Source organism: Rhinoderma darwinii, chromosome 3, assembly GCF_050947455.1.
Source record: "Rhinoderma darwinii isolate aRhiDar2 chromosome 3, aRhiDar2.hap1, whole genome shotgun sequence".
NCBI classification, from domain to species: Eukaryota; Metazoa; Chordata; class Amphibia; order Anura; family Rhinodermatidae; genus Rhinoderma; species Rhinoderma darwinii.
In genome coordinates, this window is record NC_134689.1 from 274,789,034 (window position 1) to 274,813,497 (window position 24,464).

Below are 24,464 nucleotides of genomic sequence, written 5' to 3' on the forward strand. Positions count from 1 at the left end.
CTTTTACCCTTGCAATTGGACATTTCATGTCTAGTCGTGATTTAACGGTCAATTGTTTATTTTGAGCCTTGTTATATTGTATTACCTTGTTTGATCATGTCAAGTTTAAGGCCCTATTACACAGGTCAATGATCGTGCAATCAGGGCAAAGATCAGCCGATGAACGATCTGCACTTTTATGTAGAATCAAAAATCATCGTTGTTGGCAACACATTTTTCTGTGTAATCAGGGGGATGCGCTGCCGACATGATGAAAATGTATAGGGACGCGCGATGATCAATCAGCTGTCTTGTTGATCGGCACTCGTTTACATGTTGGGCCCTTTAGTAGTACCCTTAGTCTTGAACTGAATCCCTCTGCGAAAGGCAAATGTTTTTGTACTTTTCTGTGCAAGCTATAATTCAATAAAGCTATTTGTAACATATTATTATAAAATTATGGTAACGTCGGCGGTCGCTGACCACAAACTCTTTTCATCCTGCCGACGCCTTTCTCTCCAGAGATTACAGCACATGCGGACGTCCTGTCCCGCAGTGACCACAGTGACCAAAACGGTGCGCGTGAGCTCAGTCCAGCCTTAAAGAGCCAGAGTGCACACATGTGTGAGATTGACCTGATTGCTCCCAGATCACCCTGGACTATAAGAAGGGCCCTGCCTCTTCCTTCATTGCCTGAGTATTGTTTGTACCTTCCCGTGTCAGTCTTTGCAAATGGTCCCTTGAGTGTTCCCCAGTTCCCAGTGTTCCCGTTCCTGCTACCTGTATCCTGTATCCCGTTCTACCGTGTTACAGTGCTGTACAGAGTTGGAGTCGTGTTGTGTCACCTCCTACACCTGTACCTGTTGTCTGCCTGCTGCCACAGTTCCATCCGAGCCTAGACCATCGTTACTGTCTGTACTGCCACAGGTATCTTTATCCGAACTATAGACTTTGACTTTGTACCCTGTTTGGCCAGCTGCTATACCGCTACGGCGGTACGACCCAGTGGGTCCACATACCCACAGATCGTGACAATTATATAAAAAATAATTCACTAGAAGGAAGTTCCAGCTTTTTCCTACCAATTATTTTGGGCTGGCTCATTTGAAGCCAAATCAAAATTCCTAATCAACTTTTTAGTGAATAATAATTATGATCATATTAATTCTATATAGTTACCTGATAGTTGTGTGTCATTTAATACCTACTGTAGAGAACTTCTGCCATTGTCTGCCATATAATTTTCTGATCATTGTCTGTGGATGATATTTATAAGTAATTTATTGGTCTGTCTTTGACGTTGGTTCTATAGATACTGAGCAATTTAGGTAAATACTATTCTTCTAGCCAAACACTATCTGTTCTTAAAACATGAGAACTTAATAACGCAGCCCAGTCTAACAAATATTTGATTATTTTGTCACAACTCACTACCTATGGTTTTTGTTTACAATTTTCTACTTCAGGTTACTGCAGCAGATGTGTGAATATACCCTAGCAAAATACAAATGGAAAGATGTGCCATTTAATGGCAGGGACGTAGCTAGGGGGGGGGGCCAGGTGGGGCATATGCCCCGGGCGCAACTTAGAGGGGGTCGCCAGCGCCACCTCCCCCTGACCTATAATTGTACCTGTGTATATAGGACACATGTACAATTTGAAGCAATGAATGGTCGGGTACGTTCCGTGCCCGGCTATTCAGCTCTTTTGTACCAGTGAAGCGACATCGCGCTTCCGTCGCTGAAAGGCGCTGACTGACAGGGAAAGTCATTCTGCCCAGCCAATCAGCGCCTTTCATAGACGCTTTGTTCAACCCCCAGGAGACCTGCGCAGAAGAGAGCAGGTCTCCTTTGCTGCCGGCCGGCGTGGGAGCGGGATTAAGGTGAGTTTAAATAGTTTATTTTATTGTAATAAAAAGTGTGTGGCATTATCTACAAGGGGGGCTTCATCTACTGGGGGGCTTTATCTATGGGGGGCTTTACAGGGGGCTTTATCTATGGGGGGGCTTTATCTTCAGGTGGGGCTTTAACTACAGGGGGGCTCTATCTACAGGGGGGGCTATATACTGGGGTGGGCTATCTATGAAGCACCATATACAGGGGTGGGCTATATCTACAGGGGGGCTATATACAGGGGTGGGCTATCTATGGAGCAGTATATACAGAGGTGGGCTATATCTACAGGGGGCTATATACAGGGGTGGGCTATCTATGGAGCACTATATACAGGTGTGGGCTACATCTACAGGGGGGCTATATACAGGGGTGGGCTATCTATGGAGCACTATATACAGGGGTGGGCTATATCTACAGGGGGGCTATATACAGGGGTGGGCTATCTATGGAGCAGTATATACAGAGGTGGGCTATATCTACAGGGGGCTATATACAGGGGTGGGCTATCTATGGAGCACTATATACAGGTGTGGGCTATATCTACAGGGGGGCTATATACAGGGGTGGGCTATCTGTGGAGCACTATATACAGGGGTGGGCTATATCTACAGGGGGCTATATACGGGGATGGGCTCTCTATGAAGCACTATATACAGGGGTGGGCTATATCTTCAGGGGGCTATATACACTGGTGGGCTATCTGTGGAGCACTATATATAGGGGTGGACTATATGTTGAGCACTATATACAGGGGTGGACTATATGTGGATCACTATATACAGGGGTGGACTATATGTGGAGCACTATATACAGGGGTAGACTATATCTACAGGGTGGCTATATACAGGGGTGGGATATATCTACAAGGGGGCTATATACAGGGGTGGGCTATCTGTGGAGCACTATAGGGAGAGCTATTTGTGGGACACTATATACAGGGGTGGGCTACATGGGGGCACTATCTATGGGGGCACTATCTACAGGGGGCTCTATGGGGGGCACTATCTACAGGGGGCACAGTGTGTCTGTGTGGGACACGGTGTATGGTGCTATTATAATTAGAGGTGCAGTGTATGGCGCTATTATATTTAGGGGCGTAGTGTGTGGTATAATGAGAATTTTATCTTTATTTATAGATGTAGAAATGTTGGAAAAGTGAGAAGCTGAAGACATCTGAGCGGCAAACCGCAGAAATGGGCTGTGACCGGGAGAAATCATCATAGGCGTCTGGACCGGATGGAGAAAAAGAACTAGAATCTGAGACCTTCACCGGTGAGTCACTTAATGAAAATGTTTATTCTGCCTCTAATCAGTAATGTAGTCACTGTATGATTTGCAGCGAGATGATGGGGGGTGTGATTATGATATGATTTATTTTTTGTGAAACAGCATCTCCCAGCATATCCTCATCATTGTTCGGGCCATGCTGGGAGCTGTAGTTTTACGCCGTACATACCTATACGGCAGGGGTTGCACTAAATTGAGCTGTATTTGTGCTGGTGTTGTATTTATGTACTGAGCTTGGTTCTGGTGCTGTATATATGTACTGAGCTTGGTTCTGGTGTTGTGTATAGAACTATAATGCTTGTAAAATGTAAAAATGTTTTTATGCTCGAGTTACATACAAAGAAATGTGGAAAAGAAATGACGCGTCATTGATTGGTAGAGAAAACAAACACGGTGAGGGGAAGGAGATGTCGGGAAAGAGGTTGGGGGGGACGCCAAACTGAATCTTTGCCCCGGGTGCTGAAGAACCTAGCTATGCCTCTGGTTAGAGACCCTGATAATTTTACTAGACATACTGGCCTTCATACAGTACATAGAAAATGTGGAAACTAAAAATATCAGTATTGCCTATAGCCTATTACCTATACCAACCAGAATTTTAGAGAGAGTGATCTCGGACCAGGATATAAACTATAGAGGCAGACCATACGGCTGTTATAGGGCTCTAGGATAGAGACGACCCACCCCTGGTTGTCCCATCCATTTTGTTACTGGGACGCAAGAATCTGTGCATGACTCCCCATCTATAGGAATTGCATTGTTAGCAAACAAGGGCCATGGAAAGGGCATGGCGAGGAAAACAAACACTAGGCCTTTCTGTCCTAGGATGCAAAATCTGGCACCCAAATATGGCACACTCACTTCTATGTAAATCATTGTCTGAGTCTCTGGCATTAAATGGTCATAGGCCCCTTACCAACCAATATAGATAAGATACACTTGGTTTGGGTACACTAATTGCCTTTGAAGAGCATTTATCACTTGCATATTTGTGCAGGCCTGGACCCCTTGCTGCTCATTTATTAAAATGGTAATGTCGATTGTAAAAGCAGCGGGTCGGATGGGCAGGACGGGCTGCCCACTCTGTGACATTAAGAGCAGGCCACCAGGAATCTGCCTGCTAGGACAGATTGTCAGTCTGGACCTTGGGTGTATTCCTATACACTCTGACACTATCCAATCAGTTTTGACAGCGTCAGAGTGTTTAGCTGTAAGGGTATTTTCACACGCACTGTTTTCAGACGTAAATCAGCTCCGTTATTTCAGCCGTAATGGCATGTTGAGGCGCTTTTCGCTGCGTCCATTACGGACGTAAATGAAGCTGTTTTTCCATGGAGTCAATGGAAAACAGCTCCATTTACGTCTTAAGAAGTGACAGGTACTTCTTTGACGCGGGCATCTTTTTTACGCCCCGCCTTTTGACAGCGGGCGTCGGCACAGAACATCGTAAGACCCATTCAAATGAATGGGCAGAAGTTTGGCGACGCTATTGAGCCGCTAAAACGCCAGAATTACGTCCGTAAATAGTGTGTGTGAACCCAGCCTAAGGCTGGAAACACACAGAGTTTTTGTTGCAGATATTGAAGGAGTTTTTTTAGCCAAAGGACTGAATTCAAAAAGAATAGCAAATATAAACAAATAAATTATACTGCTCCATCCTCCGGGATCCACTTCTGGCTTTGGCTCATAAAAATGCATCAAATCTGCACCAAAAATTTCATGTGTGTTTCCAGCCTAAGAGTCTGGGGATGATTCCAATCCCATGGCCAGAGGTCATAAGTTCCATTTTGTTTGCATTCTGTGTGCTCGGCTGGAGATTCAGTATTTAAGTAGCTGTCCCTTTAAATACAATGTGTTGTCATTTAACCTGTTCTCCTATCATCTCCAGGAACTGGAGATGATAGAGGAAGACATGTTGTGGAAATGGCCAATTTGTATGTTATGAGTTCGATGTCATTTATGCTGTATTGCATTTGTGCTTTGTTATGCTGTGCCATAACAGCAGTAAGGGCATGACAAGCATGGTTATGCTGCATGCCTCATTCTGGGGGCAGCCCTCAACTGTTATAGACAGCTGTTCCCGTCTAACGGGTTAAATGCGCGGGCTACAGCCTATTTGTGTGGAGTGCTGCTGCTGAAGTGTAGGTATGGCACAAGTGCTGGGTAGTGCTGGAAGTACGTGAATGCCCTGGGAGCCAGAGTGGGTCTGGAGCATTGGTGGGTGACGGGCAGGAGCCTCCCCATAATTATATTTGGAATAGGCTCCAAGTCAGAAGGCCAAGTAAGGTCCTGGATCGAAGCGGACGTGCTCCTCTATCAAGGAGGGTTGCCAAAATTCTGTCCTTCAACTGGGTAGTGAGCCAGCCATCATAGTCTGAACCAAGTTGAACCAGATTTCAAGAGACTGTGCCTCATGTCTATATCTACCAAGAAGTGTTGTATTACTGCCTGATTGCGAGTGTGTACGTGAGTAACACCGGTCTAAATAAAGAACTTTGCTTTTGCCATAAACCCTGGTCTCTATTACATTTTTTCGCAACTACCCTGCGCATTGGCCTCATATCACTATGGCTGTCATTACATAGAGACACACCCTGTTTGTGAGGGAAATGGGAACACTCCAGTACATATATTAATACATTTGAACCCCTTAGTGACCAGCCTTTTTTAGGCTATAATGACCAAGCTATTTTTTACGTTTTCCATCATCTCATTCAAAGAGCAATAACTTTTTTATTTTTGTGTTGACATTGCTGTATAAGGTCTTGTTTTTTGCGAAACAAGTTGTATTTTTTTAATAGCACCATTTTGTGGTACATATAATTTATTGATTAACTTTTAGTAACTTTTTTTTTGAAGGGAATAGAAAAAAAACAGTAATTTTGCCAAAGTTTTTTGCTTCCTAAATTTACACTGTTTATCATGTGGTATAAATAGCACAATCATTTTATACACCAGGTATTTACGATTGCAACGATACCAAATGTATACAGTTTTCTTATTTTTTACTACTTTTACACAGCAAAAACACTTTTTCTTAAAAAAAAATTTTTGTATCTCCATATTTGAAGGGTCATAACTTTTTTATTTTTCCGCCGATGCAGTTGTATGAGAGCTTTTTTTTGCAGGTCGACTTGCAGTTTTTATTGGTAGCATTTTGGAGTACATGCGTCTTTTTGATCACTTTTTAATTCAAATGATTTTTTATTGAAGTTTTTCAGACAAAGAAAACAAAGGAGCATCAAAATCAACCCTGTCTCATAATAGCAAAAGACATTGAGGAAATTTACAAGCCAAGAATACTCAGGATATTAGAAAGTATAAAAATGCAGCATAGGAAATTTCCAATACAGTAAGTCCAATACATGTTGAAAAATGAACAAACTAACAGGTCATGTCATATTAGACTAAGCATGTTCATGACGACAGTGTACATTCAATTCGCAAGTACAGATTATACATACAAACAGCAACAACAATAACAGAAACAGAATTACTGTGAACAAGCCTAACAAGGATTCAGTAATTAAAGAGGCTCTGTCACCAGATTTTGCAACCCCTATCTGCTATTGCAGCAGATAGGCGCTGCAATGTAGATTACAGTAACGTTTTTATTTTTAAAAAACGAGCATTTTTGGCCAAGTTATGACCATTTTTGTAGTTATGCAAATGAGGCTTGCAAAAGTCCAAGTGGGTGTGTATTATGTGCGTACATCGGGGCGTTTTTACTACTTTTACTAGCTGGGCGCTCTGACGAGAAGTATCATCCACTTCTCTCCACAACGCCCAGCTTCTGGCAGTGCAGACACAGCCGTGTTCTCGAGAGATCACCCTGTGTCGTCACTCACAGGTCCTGCATCGTGTCAGACGAGCGAGGACACATCGGCACCAGAGGCTACAGTTGATTCTGCAGCAGCATCAGCGTTTGCAGGTAAGTAGCTACATCGACTTACCTGCTAACGCCGATGTTGCTGCAGAATGTATAAATGTGTTGTCCTTTACAGTAGTGTCAGATTCCCTTGGAATGTAAGATCCATATGACTATGAATAAAATGTTTAACCCCTTAATGCACCAGGACGCACCGGTACGTCCTGCATTGAAGTGCTTTAAGCCACAGGGACGTACCGGTGCGTCCTGGCTAAAAACTGTCACCCTGTTAAAGGACAAGGTGACAGAACTGTGCCGTCAACTGTTTATGACAGTTGATCGGCACAGTAAGACGGCAGGGGACCATTCACAGCGGTCTCCTGCCGGCGATCGCTGTGATTGGTCAGTCATAGCAGACTGACCAATCACAGCTCTATGACGTGTGTATGTGATGACGCTGGCTCAGAAGCTGAGCCAGCGTTATCACCGCTGGGAATCAGCTGTCCGACGCCCCTCTGCAACCCCTTCGATGCATCGATAAACGTGATCGATGCATCGAAGTGGCTTGTAGCCTGTCGGCGATGGTTGCCACGGGCGCGGGTGTCAGCTGTTTGTCACAGCTGACATCGTGCCCTAATGGCCAGGACCGGAGCTAGGCTCCGATCCGGCCGATTAACCCCTTAGATGCAGCTATCGCTGCATCTAAGTGATTAGATCGTACCCTATGGTTGCTAATAACAACCATCGCAACCCGCGAGTGTTCCGATGGTTGCTATGGCGACCATAGCCTAACAATCGCTTCCTAGTACGGAAGCCTATCAGGCCCCGCCGGGAGGCGAAGCCTAATAGGCTTGCTGTCAGTGAATCGCTGACAGCTCTAATACACTGCACTATGTAGGTAGTGCAGTGTATTAGAATAGCGATTAGGGCTTCATGCCTTCAAGTTCCCTAGTGGGAAAAAAAAAAAGTTAAAACAAGTTAATAAAAATGTTGTAAAAAAGTTAAAAAAAATACGTTTCATGTTAAAAAACACTATAACAGCCTTTTTTCCTATAATAAGTCTTTTATTATAGGAAAAACCAAAAAACATAAAAAAAAGTACACATATGTGGTATCCCCGCGTCTGTAACGACCCCAACTATAAAAATATCACGCTATTTTATCCGTACGGTGAACACCGTAAAAAAATTAAATAAACAACGATTCCAGAATCGCTGTTTGTTAGTCACTACCCCTTAAAAAACAGAATAAAAAAAGGGATCTAAAAGTTGCATGTGCCCCAAAATTATACCATTAAAAAACGCAGCCCGTCCCGCAAAAAACAAGCTCTCCCACCGCTTTTTTGACGGAAAAATAAAAAAAGTTATGGCTCTCAGAATCTGGTGACACCAGAAATAAATTATTTGAAACAAAAGTGATTTTATCGTGCAGATGCTGCAAAACATAAGAAAAACTATATATATATGGTATCGCCATAATCGTACCGACCCGCAGAATAACGTAAAATTGTCATTCATAGCGCATGGCGAACGCTGAAAAAAAATAATAATAAAAAACATCAGAATTGCAGGTTTTTGGTCACCTTGTTTGCCAAAAAAATGAAATACAAAGTGATCAAAAAAATCGAATGTACCCCAAAATGGTACCAATGAAATCTACAGATTGTCCCGCAACAAATAAGCCCTCACACGGCTCCGGTGGAGAAAAAATAAAGACGTTTTGGCTCTCAGAATATGGCGATGCAAAATGTGCAAAGTGCGCAAAAGCAAATAAGATCGGGTGCCATTTATCAGTGCGACACCGGCCACATATCTGCGGATTATTATTTATTTACCCCATTATTATACTCTCTTATTATACCCCTGATGTACTCCGCACAGCTTACATATGCCCCCACATCATAACTGAAATACCAGCAAAACCCCAAACAAAACAACTAGCGAGCAAAATCCACGCTCCAAAAGCCAAATGGCGCGCCCTGCAGCGTGCCCAAGCAGCAGTGTACGTCCACATATATGGCATCGCCATACCCGGGAGAACCCGCTTAACAGTTTGAGGTATTTGTCTTCAGTGGCACGAACTGGGCACAAAATATTGTGCACTAAAATGGCGCATACCTGTGGAAATTTGCAATTTTCACTTTGCACCATCCACTAAGCATTCATTTCTAATAGAAAAAAAAAAACCTGTGTGGTCAAAATGCCTTGAGGGGTGCAGTTTCCAAAATGGGGGTCACTACTTGGGGGTTTGTTTTACTATTTGACCTCAGAGCCCTGCCGTTGTGGGCTAATGCTGCAAAAATCACCAAAATAGGTCTCACATGCGCCTTTCACTCCTAAGCCCTGTCATATGACCAGGCAAATGATAATTGCCTTGAGGGGTGTAGTTTACAAAATGGGGTCACTTCTCAGGGTTTTGCACTCTACTCTGGTACCTAAGAACGCTCTGCAAATGTGACATGGCGCCCCTACACCAGTCCAGCAAAATCTGTGCTCTAAAAGCCACATGGCACTCCTTCCATTTTGAGCTCTGCCATGTGCCCATACAGCAGTTTAGGGCCACACATGGGGTATTGCCGTACTCGGGAGAAATTGGGTAACAAATTATGTGTTGTTTTTTTCTCCTATTACCCCTTGTGGGAAAAAAAATTGGGTGCAAAACTACATATTTTCGGGAAAAAATTTTTTTTTTTCATTTTCACTGCCTCATTCTAAAACAATCTATGAAACACCTGTGGGATCAAAATGCTCAGTACACCCCTAGATGATTACCCTGAGGGGTAAAGTTTCCAAAATGGAGTCACTTCTCAGGGGTTTCTACTGTACAGGTACTTCAGGGGCTCTGCAAATGCGACATGGCGCCCAAAAAACAATCAACCAAAATCTACATGCCAAGTAGCACTCCTGCCATTCTGAGCCCTGTGGTGTATCCAAGCAGCAGTTTATGACCACATATGGGGTATTACCGTACTCGGGAGAAATTGCTTTACAATTGTAGATTTTCATTTTCACTGCATAATCCCAATAATTCAGCAAAAAAACTGTGGGGTCAAAATGCTCACTATACCGCTAGATCAATTCCACGAGGGGTATAGTTTCCCAAATGGGGTCACTTTTGCCGGGTTTGCACTATTTTGGCCCCTCAGTGGCTTTGCAAATGTGACATAGGGCCGCAAACCATTCCAGCAAAACTTGAGCTCCAAAAGTCAAATGGTGCTCTGTCCTTTCTAACTTCCGCCATGTGTCCAAACAGCAGTTTATTACCACATATGGGGTATTTCTGTGCTCAGAAGAGTTTGCTTTACAAATATTGGGGTGTTTTTTCTCCTTTATCTGTTGTAAAAATGAAAAAATCTGAGCTAAAACTACATTTTATTAGAAAAAAATTTAGATTTTCAATTTTACTGCATAATTCCCATAAATTCAGCAAAAACCGTGTAGGGTCAAAATGCACATTACACCCCTAGAAAAATTCCTTGAGGGGTGTAGTTTCCAAAATGGGGTCACTTTTGGGGAGTTTCCACTGTTATGGTCCCTCCAGGGCTTTGCAAACACGACATGGCACCGAAAACCATTCCAGCAAAATCTGCGCTCCAAAATCCAAATGGCCCTCGTTCCCTTCTGAGCCCTGCCGTGGGTCCAAACAGCAGTTTATTACCACATATGGGGTATTGCCGTAATCGGGAGACATTGCTTTACAAATGTTGGGGTGCTTTTTCTCCTTTATTGCTTGTAAAAACTAAAACATCGTATGTTTTTTCAGAAAAAAAGTAGATTTTCATTTTCACAGACCAGTTCCAATAAATTTAGCAAAAAACCTGTGGGCTAAAAATGCTAACTATACCTCTTGAAAAATTTCTTGAGGGGTGTAGTTTCCAAAATGGGGTCACTTTTGGGGGGTTTCCACTGTTTTGGCACCACAAGACCTCTTCAAACCTGACATGGTGCCTAAAATATATTCTAATAAAATAGAGGCCCCAAAATCCACCAGGTGCTCCTTTGCTTCTGAGGCCGGTATTTCAGTCCATTACCACACTAGGGCCACATGTGGGATATTTCTAAAAATTGCAGAATCTGGGCAATAAACATTGAGTTGCATTTCTTGGGTAAAACCTTCTGTGGTACAGAAAAAACTGTGTTACAAATGAATTTAGTAAAAAAAAATTGAAATTTGTAAATTTCACCTCTACTTTGCTTTATTTCCTGTGAAATGCCTAAAGGGTTAAAAAAAAATCTGAATGTGGTTTTGAATACTTTGAGGGGTGCAGTTTTTAAAATGGGGTGTTTTATAGGGGGTTTCTAATATATAAGGCCCTCAAAGCCACTTCAGAACTGAACTGGTCCCTGAAAAAATAGCCTTTTTAAATTTTCTTGAAAATGCGAGAAATTGCTGCTAAAGTTCTAAGCCTTGTGAGGTCATAGAAAAATAAAAGCACGTTCAAAAAACGATGCAAACATAAAGCAGACATATGGGAAATGTTAACTAGTAAATATTTTGTGTGGTATTAATATCTGTTTTACAAGCAGATACATTACAATTTAGAAAAATGCAGATTTTTGCAAATTTTCTCTAAATTTTGGTGTTTTTTACAAATAAATATTGAATTTAACGACTACATTTTTTTCAGTATCATAAAGTACAACATGTCACGAGAAAATAATCTCAGAATCGCTTGGATAGGCAAAAGCATTCCTGAGTTATTACCATATAAAGTGACACATGTCAGATTTGCAAAAATCGGCTGTGCCACAAGGCCAAAATAGGCTGTGTCCTTAAGGGGTTAACTCTAATATACCTAAACATTTTGTTTTCTGTGGGATAGAAAAAGATGCAATCAAGTTTTCAAAACTCAACAGAGTGTTATTATTAAAAAGTTGGTCACGCGTCATAATGTCTTTCAATTTCCAATTCCCAAGGTCCATGTCAATAATGGCCAATTCTAAAAAATCCAATGGAATATACGACCTAGGTATGTGTAAACATTCTGTGGAGTTCACATGTATGTGTGTCCAACAAGTCAAAGTTGCTTTAGTGAGTGGAGATAGCCCCTCCGGAAGTGGTAACCTTTCAAGTGGTAGGAACAACAGGGCCTTTAGGTGCCATGATCCCAAGTAAGACGCTTCAATATGTACCCAATGTTTTGAAACGTCCTCCTCCCACCAATACACCGCTTGAGCAGCCAAGGTCGCCACATAATAATTATATAGGTGAGGAACCCCCAATCCCCCTGAATTCTGAGCCTTAAACATTACGTGAGTAGCAATTCTCGTTGTTTCTTTGCCCAAATGAAGGTCATTAATATACGTTGAATTTGTTTGAAATATGATGTGGGGAGTGATATAGGGAGAGTCCTAAACAGGTACAATAGTTTTGGTAGCAAAAGCATCTTAAACGCTGCGATTCTGCCCAGCCAGGAGACTACTACCTTCAGCATTCTGTCAATTTCAGCTTGAATCACCTTATTAAGTGGAACGTAGTTTGCTCCAAATAGATCTCTATGTTTTTTAGTCAATCTAAGGCCCAAATATGTGATATCTGACATGTTCCAAACAAAATTATATTTAGACTGGAGAAAATGTATAGAGGATGTTGATCGATTCAAGGGAAGGATCTGTGATTTCTGTGTATTGAGTTTATAAAGAGATACTCTACTGAAATTTAGTATGCATTCCATAGCTGCTTCTAAATAGGATTAGACAAAGACAAAATGAAATAATCTGCATATAATGATATAGTATGTGTCCTCTAACCTATTTTAATGCCATGGACCGCCTTGTGTAGTCTGAGAAGTTGAGCTAACGGTTCCATAGAAAGCACGAATATAAGGGGTGACAAAAGGCAACCCTGTCTAGTTCCATTCGGAATTCTAAAATCTTTAGATAGAACCCCATTCGTAGAAATTTTTGCCGAAGGATCTCAGTAAAAGGCTTGTATAGCTGACATTATGACACCCGAAAACACAATTTTCCGCAGAGTCGAGAAAGCATCCAATCACGAAATACGGTCAAGCGCTTTCTCCGCATCCAATGCAAGCAAAACAGAAGGAATGTGTTTTTGTTCAATGAAATGTAACAGATCAATTATTCTTCTGGTGTTATCTGAGCCTTGTCGTCCTTTTATAAAACCGGTCTCATCATCTACTATTAGGTGGGGCAAAATAGGGGATGATCTATTCGCAATTATTTTAGCGTATAATTTCAAATCAATTGTTCTTCTGGTGTTATCTGAGCCTTGTCGTCCTTTTATAAAACCGGTCTGATCATCTACTATTAGGTGGGGCAAAATAGGGGATAATCTATTCGCAATTATTTTAGCGTATCATTTCAAATCAATGTTAAGTAACGAAATTGGTCTAAAATTTTGAGGTTAGTCAGAGGCTTTTCCCGGTTTCGGTAGAGTAATTATTAAAGCCTCTTGATTTTCTCTAGGGAAAGAGCCAGAAGTTTGTACTGCTTGGAAAAATCTGCATAAATATGGCGAAAGGATCTCTCTAAGAGATTTATAGTACGTGTTTGTGAGGTTGTCTGGACCTGGTGCTTTGTCTGGGGGCAGCGTAAATATTATATTATTTATTTCAGATTCTGAAATCGGGGCATTTAGAGTGTGTAATTAATCTGCTGTTAGTTTGGATAGGGGAATGTTATCCAGAAAAGCTTGAATGTCTTCTGTAGTTGGATGTGACATGAACGGATCTTTATTTAAATTATACAAAGTTTCATTAAAAATCTTAAAACGATTGGCAATGTTTACCGGATGTGAAATTTGTTCTTGTGTGGTAGGGTCAAGTAAAAAGGGGATTCTTGTTTTTTGACGCTGTTGTTTAAGACGGGAAGCTAGCAACTTTCCCGCTTTATTATCTTGCGAATAATAAAGTATTTTCGTTTTGCGCAAGATTTTCTCATACTCAGAGCCCATAGCTAATCTCAGTTCTTGACGAAATTTGCGTAAACTCGCGGCTTGTTATGCCGATGGAGCGACCTTATTTATAGTTTCTAGTTTGTATATTTGTTCCGTAAGGTTAGTAATTATAGCCAACCGTTGTTTCTTTTCTATATGTCCCATACGGATCAGGGACCCTCTTATGTATGTTTTATGAGCATTCCAGAGCGAATTAATATGTATCCCCCAGTATCATTAGTTGCAAAGTATTCATTAAGATCTCTCAATATGTCTTGTTTATATTTAGAGTGGGCGAGGAGGAAAGGGTTACATCTCCAGACGATGGTGCGGTTGGCATTGTTATGTTCCTTCAGTGTTAGGGTATGTTCACACGACAACGCAAAATACGTCTGAAATTACGGAGCTGTTTTCAGGCGAAAACAGCTCCTGAATTTCAGACGTTTTTGCAAGTGGAGGCATTTTTCGCGGAGTCCATTACAGACGTAATTGGAGCTGTTTTTCAATGGAGTCAATGAAAAACGGCTCCAATTACGTCCCAAGAAGTGACATGCACTTCTTTGAGGAGGCCGTCTTTTTACGCGCCGTCTTTTGATAGCGGCGCGTAAAAAAAAGCCCGTCTGAACAGAACACCATAAGACCTATTGAATTCAATGGGCAGATGTTTGACGACAGTTTGGAGCGTTTTTTTCGGCCGTAATTCCAGGCGTAAAATGCGGCGTGTGAACATACCCTTAGGGTTATAGCCGCATGGTCAGACCATTTAATGCATTCAATAGTTAAATTAACCATAAGGAGTAACAAGTCTTTATCAATAAAAAACATATCGATTCTAGAATAGCAGTTGTGTGGGCTAGAGTAGAATGAGAAATCCTTCTCTGTACCATGGTGTAACCTCCAGCTATCATACAACTCTTTATTCCAGATCAATGACCGTAGCAATGGTTGATCAGATCTGCTACTAGAAGTGGAGTCCAGAGCTGTATCCATTACCATGTTAAAATCTCCACAAATGATCAATTTGCCTGCCTTATAGTTATCAAGTGTTCTAAACATTCTATGCAGGAATTGTATTTGATGTGTGTTCGGGACATATAAGTTTACTAACGTATATTTTACATTGTTAATGAGACATACCAACAATATAAACCAGCCGTTGGGGTCTACATGTAAATGCACTAATTGAAACGCTACCGTGTTCTTAATAGCAATTAACACCCCTTTGGATTTTGTCTTGTAACAAGAATTAAATATGTGCGGGAAAGCGTGGGGCTTAACACAGTGTGCATGCTTAGAGAGAAGGTGAGTCATCACTATTACACCCTAATCTAAACAGTGTTGAGTTGAGGGCCCTCAGGGATTTGTCTGGTGATGTGTCCCTGACGATCAAGCCAGCTGACAAGGGCGGGGCCTTGGTCGTCATGGACACATCGCTATATCTTGACGAAATTACGAGTCAAGTGAATGATGTCAGTGTCTATGAAAGGGTTCATGGAGACCCTAAATTTAGGATACAGCAGAGGATTTCACACATACAGCAGGCCCTAACAGCGGGGATCATTGATAAAGATCTGTCTGAATTCTTAATGGTTACACATCCGGTTACCCCAGTTATTTACTGTCTCCCCAAGACACACAAATGTCTACACAAACCCCCTGGACGCCCCATCTCTGCTTTATCCCACATTCAGGACACGACAGATTTTTTAGTAAAATTATCCAATGTATTCTTAACCAGTGACGTTATATTAGCGTCTTTTGACGTCTGTAGCTTGTACACATCCATTAACCACAATAGGGGACTTAAAATGGTCAGTGAGGCCCTTGCAGGGTCTGACTTTTCCGACATAGGCGTACAATTTCTTATGGACCTGTTAGAGGTGGTTCTCACTGAGAACTACTTCTTGTTTTCTGACTCCTTCTACATCCAGAGAAGGGGGACCGCCATGGGCTCTAATGTGGCTCCGACGTATGCCAACATGTTCATGGTGGCCCTCGAGGAGCGACACATCTATGTATCCCACCACTTTAGTCATGTGCTCAGGTGGTCGAGATACATAGATGATATATTTGTCATCTGGACTGGCACTATGGCACAACTTTTAGACTTCTTCGAATTTCTTAATTCTATAGATGAGGACATCAAATATACGATGGAATCCTCTATTAGGAGTTTACATTTTTTGGACACTCTGGTCTATAGGGCGGGTGGCAGGCTTGTTACTGACCTATATCAAAAGGATACTGGGAAACAAAGGCAGGATCCAGCGCTGAGATGCGTTTAAAATGGAAATCGATTTTTCCAAGTTTAATGTTATAAGTTAAAAGGAAGTCCAGTGGTATAGGTCCAGGGTGTGCAAGAAGTGGAAGGAGGGTATCCTCTGTGGCCTACGCGTTTCGGACGACGCTGCGTCCTTAGACTTGGCTGTCGATCGCGTCTTGGAGTTTCATCCCAGAGCGAGTCCTGGAACGCAACCAAATTAAATAAAACTTTAATAAAATGACAAACATACAAACCTATGTCATCTCTAGGATGAGTCCTGGAACGCAACTGAATCAAATAAAACTTTAACAAAATGACAAACACGCGATCTGACATGTGTTTCAACAAACACACATACATATACAAAAAAAGCATTGGAAATACAATGATACAATAATAATAATTAAAAGTTCAATTTCTACATTGTCCAAACCCTTGTTTAATATTTATTCATGGTAGCAGGATATTCATGTACGATGTTTGCGTTCCACTACAAGACAACCATGGCACGCAATCACCTTTCACTCACCAGCTGTTCCTACCATTACGGCATATATAAGACAGCGCGCTCTTTTTTGAAAATTAACCACAGCCAAGTCTAAGGACGCAGCGTCATCCGAAACACGTAGGCCACAGAGGATACCCTCCTTCCACTTCTTGCACACCCTGGACCTATACCACTGGACTTCCTTTTAACTTATAACATTAAACTTGGAAAAATCGATTTCCATTTTAAACGCATCTCAGCGCTGGATCCTGCCTTTGTTTCCCTGTTTCCTACTTGTAACCCGTGTGCCGACACGAGGAACCGGGCGCTATCAACGACACACTGGAGTGTGTCAGGTGAGCTGGAGGATTTCTCCACATGTTTCTTTTGATACAATTTTCGGTCAAGTGTCTCCTCACGAGCTCCCTATGTGCAACCAGTGAAGTCATCATATCTACAATGCATGCACAACTTTCATATGTACCAGGTGTATGTTGAAGTGGTTTAAAACGTATTATTCTATATATCAAAGCACAAGGCCACAACTTCCCAAGAAACTATATACAAGTAACATGTTTCATGGATACAATTCCTAGACAAAGAACATTTTTTTGGCTTCAGCAACCCTGTGTTTTGTTTTTAACCCAACTCGCTTTGTACTTATGACTTGGAGAAAATTCTCAGTATTCAAAAACTATACCAACAATATGACTCATGATAGCAAGCACACTCGCTTTGAATTAGCGGAAAAAGTATTTGGTCACCATGATAACCTTCCGGAAAAAAATCAAGATATGGAAGACCTTTTCCACATGCTAGAAAAACACCTAGCTCAGCAAGCAAAAATCTGGTGGGACTTGACCACCCTCAAAAACTACATTGCAAAAAACATGATCCCCAGAGGCTTACGGCTCAGAAAAACACCAAGTTTCATTTACAACGAAGAATTCCAGAACCAATGGAATCAAGTTCTCTCAACCTGCTCCATCAATCTAATGAAATTAATAACGGAACAAGAAGAACAAAAACTAAAAGAATTGGACACTCACATATCAGAAACAAGCAAATCATTAGAAACATTTGTCAACTCACCTTCCTATGATCTCCTTCACAACAGAACTTCAGCAGCTATTGACAAACTCGATCATGCTATTGCAGAAATAAAGAAAAATAAATTTCAACGAGATACAAAGGATTACACCAGTAATGAAGTATATAATTGGAGTCACAAAACAAGGAACTATACCAGACCAAGACCTATCCTGAAGAAAAGGAATCAACAATTCAATCAATATAGAGATCTACCCAATAGAGTCAGTTTTAGCTCGACCGAATTAGAATCTGCAGATGGTACTTCAGAAGATGACATCAATCAAACGTGTCCCCGTCTCAATTACAGTTCAAAAAACGGGGAAGGAGGGGCGGCAGGAAACATAAGCCGAACAAATCAAGAACAAAACCGTCGCCTCCGCCCAAGAAAATACCAACAATACCGATAACCAATGTCACCAATCTATCTTCTACTGTGTTGACTCCAGAGCAGAATGAAGCATTAACATTAGGGCTTAATTTTGCCCCTAAGAAAAATTTCAATCTATTCAACACAATATTAGATATTAATAAATTCATACGTAATTTAACGGTCAAAAAACACTTCCTCCAGAATGAAACTAACTCTGACTCTACACCAATGGAGTTAACATCCGCAATCACATCGTCAGATGAGACCAGATCCAAAGCAACGATAGCATCAATACCCACAGACTTCACATTTCAAGAACTCTCAACCATGGTATCCCTAGACCATTTACGTAGTGAAACAGACAATCAAATTGTCACGATGGCACACAACTTTACTACATCAAATCCGAAATTTTATCCTATCAGCTCACGTACGGATTCAATGGATCGTTTCCAAACTGTCATAGAAAAAGAGCTACATAACCTCGCAGACAGTCTTAAAAACAAACATCCAAAAACAAACATGTCAACAAAACTAAAAAAAGCAGTAAAATCACTACAAGAGAACAAAGATATAACTATTAAAATGTCAGATAAAGGTGGCAATGTCACAGTTTTGAATAGAAAAGATTACGAACAATCAATCATCAATATGCTATCTGACAAAACCACTTATAAAATCTTGACCAGAAACCCTGTCGACATAATCAAACACCAGATGAAAAAACTACTGGAAGACGGTTTACAAGACGGTTTCATTACCCAGAAACAAAAGGAGTATATTTACATCGAACAACAAATTACTCCCATAATCCATGCGCTACCCAAGGTCCACAAACAAACAGTACCTCCACCTATGAGACCGATAGTCTCTGGTATAGGATCAATCCTAGAAAAGCTATCAGAATGGCTAGATACATTATTACAGCCTCTAGCACAAAATACACCTGGTTTTTTAAAGGATACAAAACATGTCCTTAATATATTTCATAACAAAATTTGGGAAAAAAACTTTTCCTGGCTTACATGTGACGTCGTGTCACTTTACACGTCAATTCCTCACGAAATAGCCTGTACTGCTCTCAAATTTCATCTAATGAAATACAGTACATATGAAACAAATTTCCAAACCTATATAATAGAAGTACTCATGTTCCTATTAACTAATAATTATTTTCAATTTGACACGAAATATTACTTACAACTAAAAGGTGAGTCCATGGGGGCTAAATTCTCTCCATCAATAGCCAATATAGTGATGTCATGGTGGGAACATTTCCACATTTTTTCGCCCAATAATACGTACAGCAATTGTATAGAATGGTACGGTAGATATATCGACGATATTCTGATTATTTGGAAAGGAGAAATGGACATCATACCCGAATTTGTAGCAGCACTTAACAACAACAAGTGCAATTTAAAATATACCTATCATCATGATACTTCACAAATTATATTTCTAGATTTGGAACTAAAAGGAGATGAAGGCTTTTTCATTTCAACGAAAACCCATCGTAAACCCACAGCCACTAACAATATTCTTCATGCAAAAAGTGACCACACAATGCACACAATCAGAGCCATATCTCTGGGTGAAATGCACAGGGCAAAAAGAAATTGTACCAGCCAGGACCAGTTCGAGCTTGAACAAAAATCAATACAAACAAGATTACAAGAACGAGGTTATCCGAAATGGACATTGACCAGAGCCAGCAACATTATAAATCAAAAATCAAGAAAACAACTTCTTGGTCAACAAAAAACTGTAAATAAAAAACAAGAATCACAATCGGTTGCCAATCAACCAACACTCATCTTACAACAAAGTAATCAATTTACCAAAATAAAAAGTATAGTTAACAATTACCTGCCTATCCTCATGGAGGACGACACATTACGCACAATTCTATCAGGAGGTTGCAGGATAGTAGCTAAAAAAGCCTCCTCTTTGGGCAACACTCTGTCTCCCTCGCTATACACATCTAATGCTAAGACAACAACAACATGGTTAGAAACCAAAGGCTTTTACAGATGTGGCCAACATCCATGTAAGACCTGCTCTTATGTATACCCAACAAAAAATTTCAGTAATTCTACACAAACAGACAATTTTACAATTCAAAATTATATTAATTGTAATTCAGAGTCAGTTATTTACCTAATTGAATGCACGGAATGTCAACTCAAATATGTTGGTTGCACAATTAGAAAATTTAAGACGAGAATCTTAGAACATCTGAGCTACATAAGAAACGCAAATATTCTCAATATATCCAATGCGGCCAAACATTTTATTTCTCATCACAACAGATCCACCAAAACTTTCCGTTGCTATGCCATTGAAAAAATTCAGCCGCCAAAGCGAGGTGGAGATATCAAACATAAAACTCATCTAAGAGAAGCGTATTGGATATACAGGCTAAACACAAGATACCCAGAAGGTCTTAATTTAAAGAAAGAATTGATGTATCTCTATTAATTCATTTATAAACGTAATGGGTTCTAATCGAAAAATATGCCACCACGATAACTAAATAAGACCAAGCCATCATATCCAAACCACTCCGAGGTATCTATACATTCCAACTCAGGAATTTTTAAACAAGCACCTCCACACATGTACAGACATAATATTTGCTAGTTGCCTTGTACATACGAATAGTCACTATATCCCAGTCATGTATTATGTAAGTTTCCTCACACCACCAGATATAGTTGTGGTCCAACCTACACTTCCCCACATCTTATCCTCGTTAACGCCAATCAGAGCCCCGTTCTTATGATCATAAAATAAAAATTTACAAGACACACAGTCTTACATATTAATTCGGAACATACAATATATATTTATACATTTAAAATAAATATATATTTTTCTAAGTGAGCAAATAGTCATTGTACTAAAACATGAAACAAAGACACAAATGCAAATCAAACAATACTTGCATACAACAATATCCAATATTGAGAAACAAGACAGGTAAATTCCACAATATAAAATTTACACTTTGCTAAATCAGTGGTGATCTACATAGTAACCATCACCATACAAGATCAAAGAATTTTTTACAAAGCAATATTACTTACCTATGTTTGGTGATGGATCCGGACACGGTTTGAAGTCAGGCTGTCGATCGCGTCTCGGAGTTTCATCCCAGAGCGAGTCCTGGAACGCAACCAAATTAAATAAAACTTTAATAAAATGACAAACATACAAACCTATGTCATCTCTAGGATGAGTCCTGGAACGCAACTGAATCAAATAAAACTTTAACAAAATGACAAACACGCGATCTGACATGTGTTTCAACAAACACACATACATATACAAAAAAAGCATTGGAAATACAATGATACAATAATAATAATTAAAAGTTCAATTTCTACATTGTCCAAACCCTTGTTTAATATTTATTCATGGTAGCAGGATATTCATGTACGATGTTTGCGTTCCACTACAAGACAACCATGGCACGCAATCACCTTTCACTCACCAGCTGTTCCTACCATTACGGCATATATAAGACAGCGCGCTCTTTTTTGAAAATTAACCACAGCCAAGTCTAAGGACGCAGCGTCGTCCGAAACGCGTAGGCCACAGAGGATACCCTCCTTCCACTTCTTGCACACCCTGGACCTATACCACTGGACTTCCTTTTAACTTATAACATTAAACTTGGAAAAATCGATTTCCATTTTAAACGCATCTCAGCGCTGGATCCTGCCTTTGTTTCCCTATTTCCTACTTGTAACCCGTGTGCCGACACGAGGAACCGGGCGCTATCAACGACACACTGGAGTGTGTCAGGTGAGCTGGAGGATTTCTCCACATGTTTCTTTTGAAAAGGATACTGATCGCAATAGTGTATTACGATATGAGTCAACATCCTCGACGGATGGTGGAATCACTACCTTTTAGCCAAATGCTAAGGGTTAAACGAATAGTGGCAGAGCCCCAATGTCTTGGTCCACGCCTTGATGAGATGAGTGACAAGTTTGTTGAGCGTAGATACCCTCTACAAATGACAGTATGTAATCTACTTTTTTTAAATGTACACCTGGGTGATTTATTAACTACTTATGCAATGTTCTCACTTGGACTGCTTATTGTCTGTACCAGTCCCTTATTAAACTGTATGCACACATGTAATTTTCACCCCTAGTTATGTCTGTATTTTATAATCGCTTTATTTGTAATTTATTATATATTTATTTAATACTTTTTACTTGATCACTGCTTTATTGTTTAATGACTCTGTGAGTCCTTAAATACTTGGTTTTTGAATGTGTTTTACTATGCTTGAGAAAGATCCTGAGGGATTGAAACGTTGCATGGGTGATTCAAGGTTTTCTAAGTTTTGGAAGTGCTTCCTCCTTGTCCGTTTTTCTGTCCGATATTGTGGACCTTGGACCGAGTTCTGAAGAGGCGTGAACCGCTTTGGCGGTTCAGTGCTGTGGTATTTCTCTACTCTTGTATGTAAAGGACATCACAAGCTAAGGATTTAGCCTTTTTCCACATAAAGTTGCGTTTTTGGGTAGTGTTAAGCCCATTTACATTTAGAGATGCTAATTTAAGAGTCATTGGTTACAGTAAAAGGTGTGCTGCAGATCCATTCCCTTATCCCATTTGTTTAGGACATGTACATACATAGCAATATGCAGAGGAAGTGAACGAGAAAACCATCTGATGCCATTCCAGAGTACAAAAGTATCAATGTGAGAGAAAATATTGGTATCAAGAATTTCAAAAGGACATTTGTTCTGCCCTGAAAATTGCAATAATTCAAAGCCATATATAAAGCACAGTTTTCAACACAGAAATAATAGAAAACCACAAAATATAAAACAAGAAAACAGCAAAGGCTGGAAAACATATGTGTATGGGGGAAGAAAGTCAGTATCAAGTGGATTCAAGATGGACGTCTTGTGCGCCAAAAAAATAATTCTATAACGTACCCTCTACAAAGGCATCTAGGTACCTTCAACGATGCGGTTGAGATTGTCGAGAGTTCTGGTGCAATTCTACCGCCACATGCGGGCAGCGCGCTCACCGGACATCGTGGATGAACTTTGACCCGTGAGTACCCTGGACTATAAGAGGGGTTCAGCCCCCTAGTTCGATGCCTGAGCGTTGTTGTGTTCCCTAGTTTGTCTATGAGATGGCCGCCCACTGTGTTTCCTGTTCCAGTCCCTGCTCCAGTCCCTGTACCTGTTCCAGTTCCAGTTCCTGTTCCTAGCATTTCATACATTCCCGGTCTGGCACTAAGCTGTGCCAAAGTCGTGCCCTGCTGCATCCCCATCTGACCTGCTTCACCTCGCCTGATGTCCGCCTGCTACCTAGTCCCAGCCGAGCCTGCCCTGCTGCTGTCTGAGCTGCCATAGGTACCTATAGAACTATAGACTCTCACCTGCTCCCTGTTGGCCAGCTGCCTTACCGCCAAGGCGGTATGGCCCAGTGGGTCCACAGACCCTTCGTGACAGTACGCTCAGGTCATGGACCCCGCTTGTCGATTCAAGACTATGACGACGTCACAGGAGATGCGAGCGGATATGCTGGACCTTCGGTCTCGACAGGACTAACTCCTCCAGGCGTTGAACATTCTTGCACGTCGGCAGGAGGCACAAGCTGCCGTTCTTCCTACTACACCTCCTGGCAATGTTGATCCTCAGACTACACCTCTTGGCAGTATTGACCCATGTGTTTCTTTGCCACTTCCTGAACGCTATGATGGAGAAGCAAGTACCTGTCGTGGTTTTCTTAATCAATTCCAGATCCACTTCTGCCTGTATGCTAGGACATTTTCGTCTGATGGTGCCAGGGTTGCTTTTATCATCTCACTCCTCACTAGCAAGGCTCTTGCATGGGCGAACCCTATCTGGGAGAGACAAGGACCAGAGACCCGTGACTTCCCTGCCTTCCTCCGGACTTTTCGTGAGTGAGTACGCCATCCACTTCCGCACCCTGGCGGGAGAGCTGTTATGGAACAATGAGGCTCTGGTGTCTGCATTCTGGCATGGACTATCTTCCAGAATTAAAGACGAACTTGCCGCCCGGGATCTGCCGTCTACCCTGGATGACCTCATCTTTCTGTCTGCCCGGATTGATATACGGATCCGTGAACGCCTCCAAGAGGTTCAACGGGAGGGAGCCCTTCCTACTCTGGTTCCTACTTTGCAGCAACCCCTGCTGTCCTCAGATGTCGATCCTTCTAAGGAGTCGGTAATAATGGACCAGTGTAAGTTATCAATCCAGGAGAAGCAACGCAGACGCACATCTGGACTCTGTCTTTATTGCGGTCTCGATGGCCATCTTGTGCGCCTGTG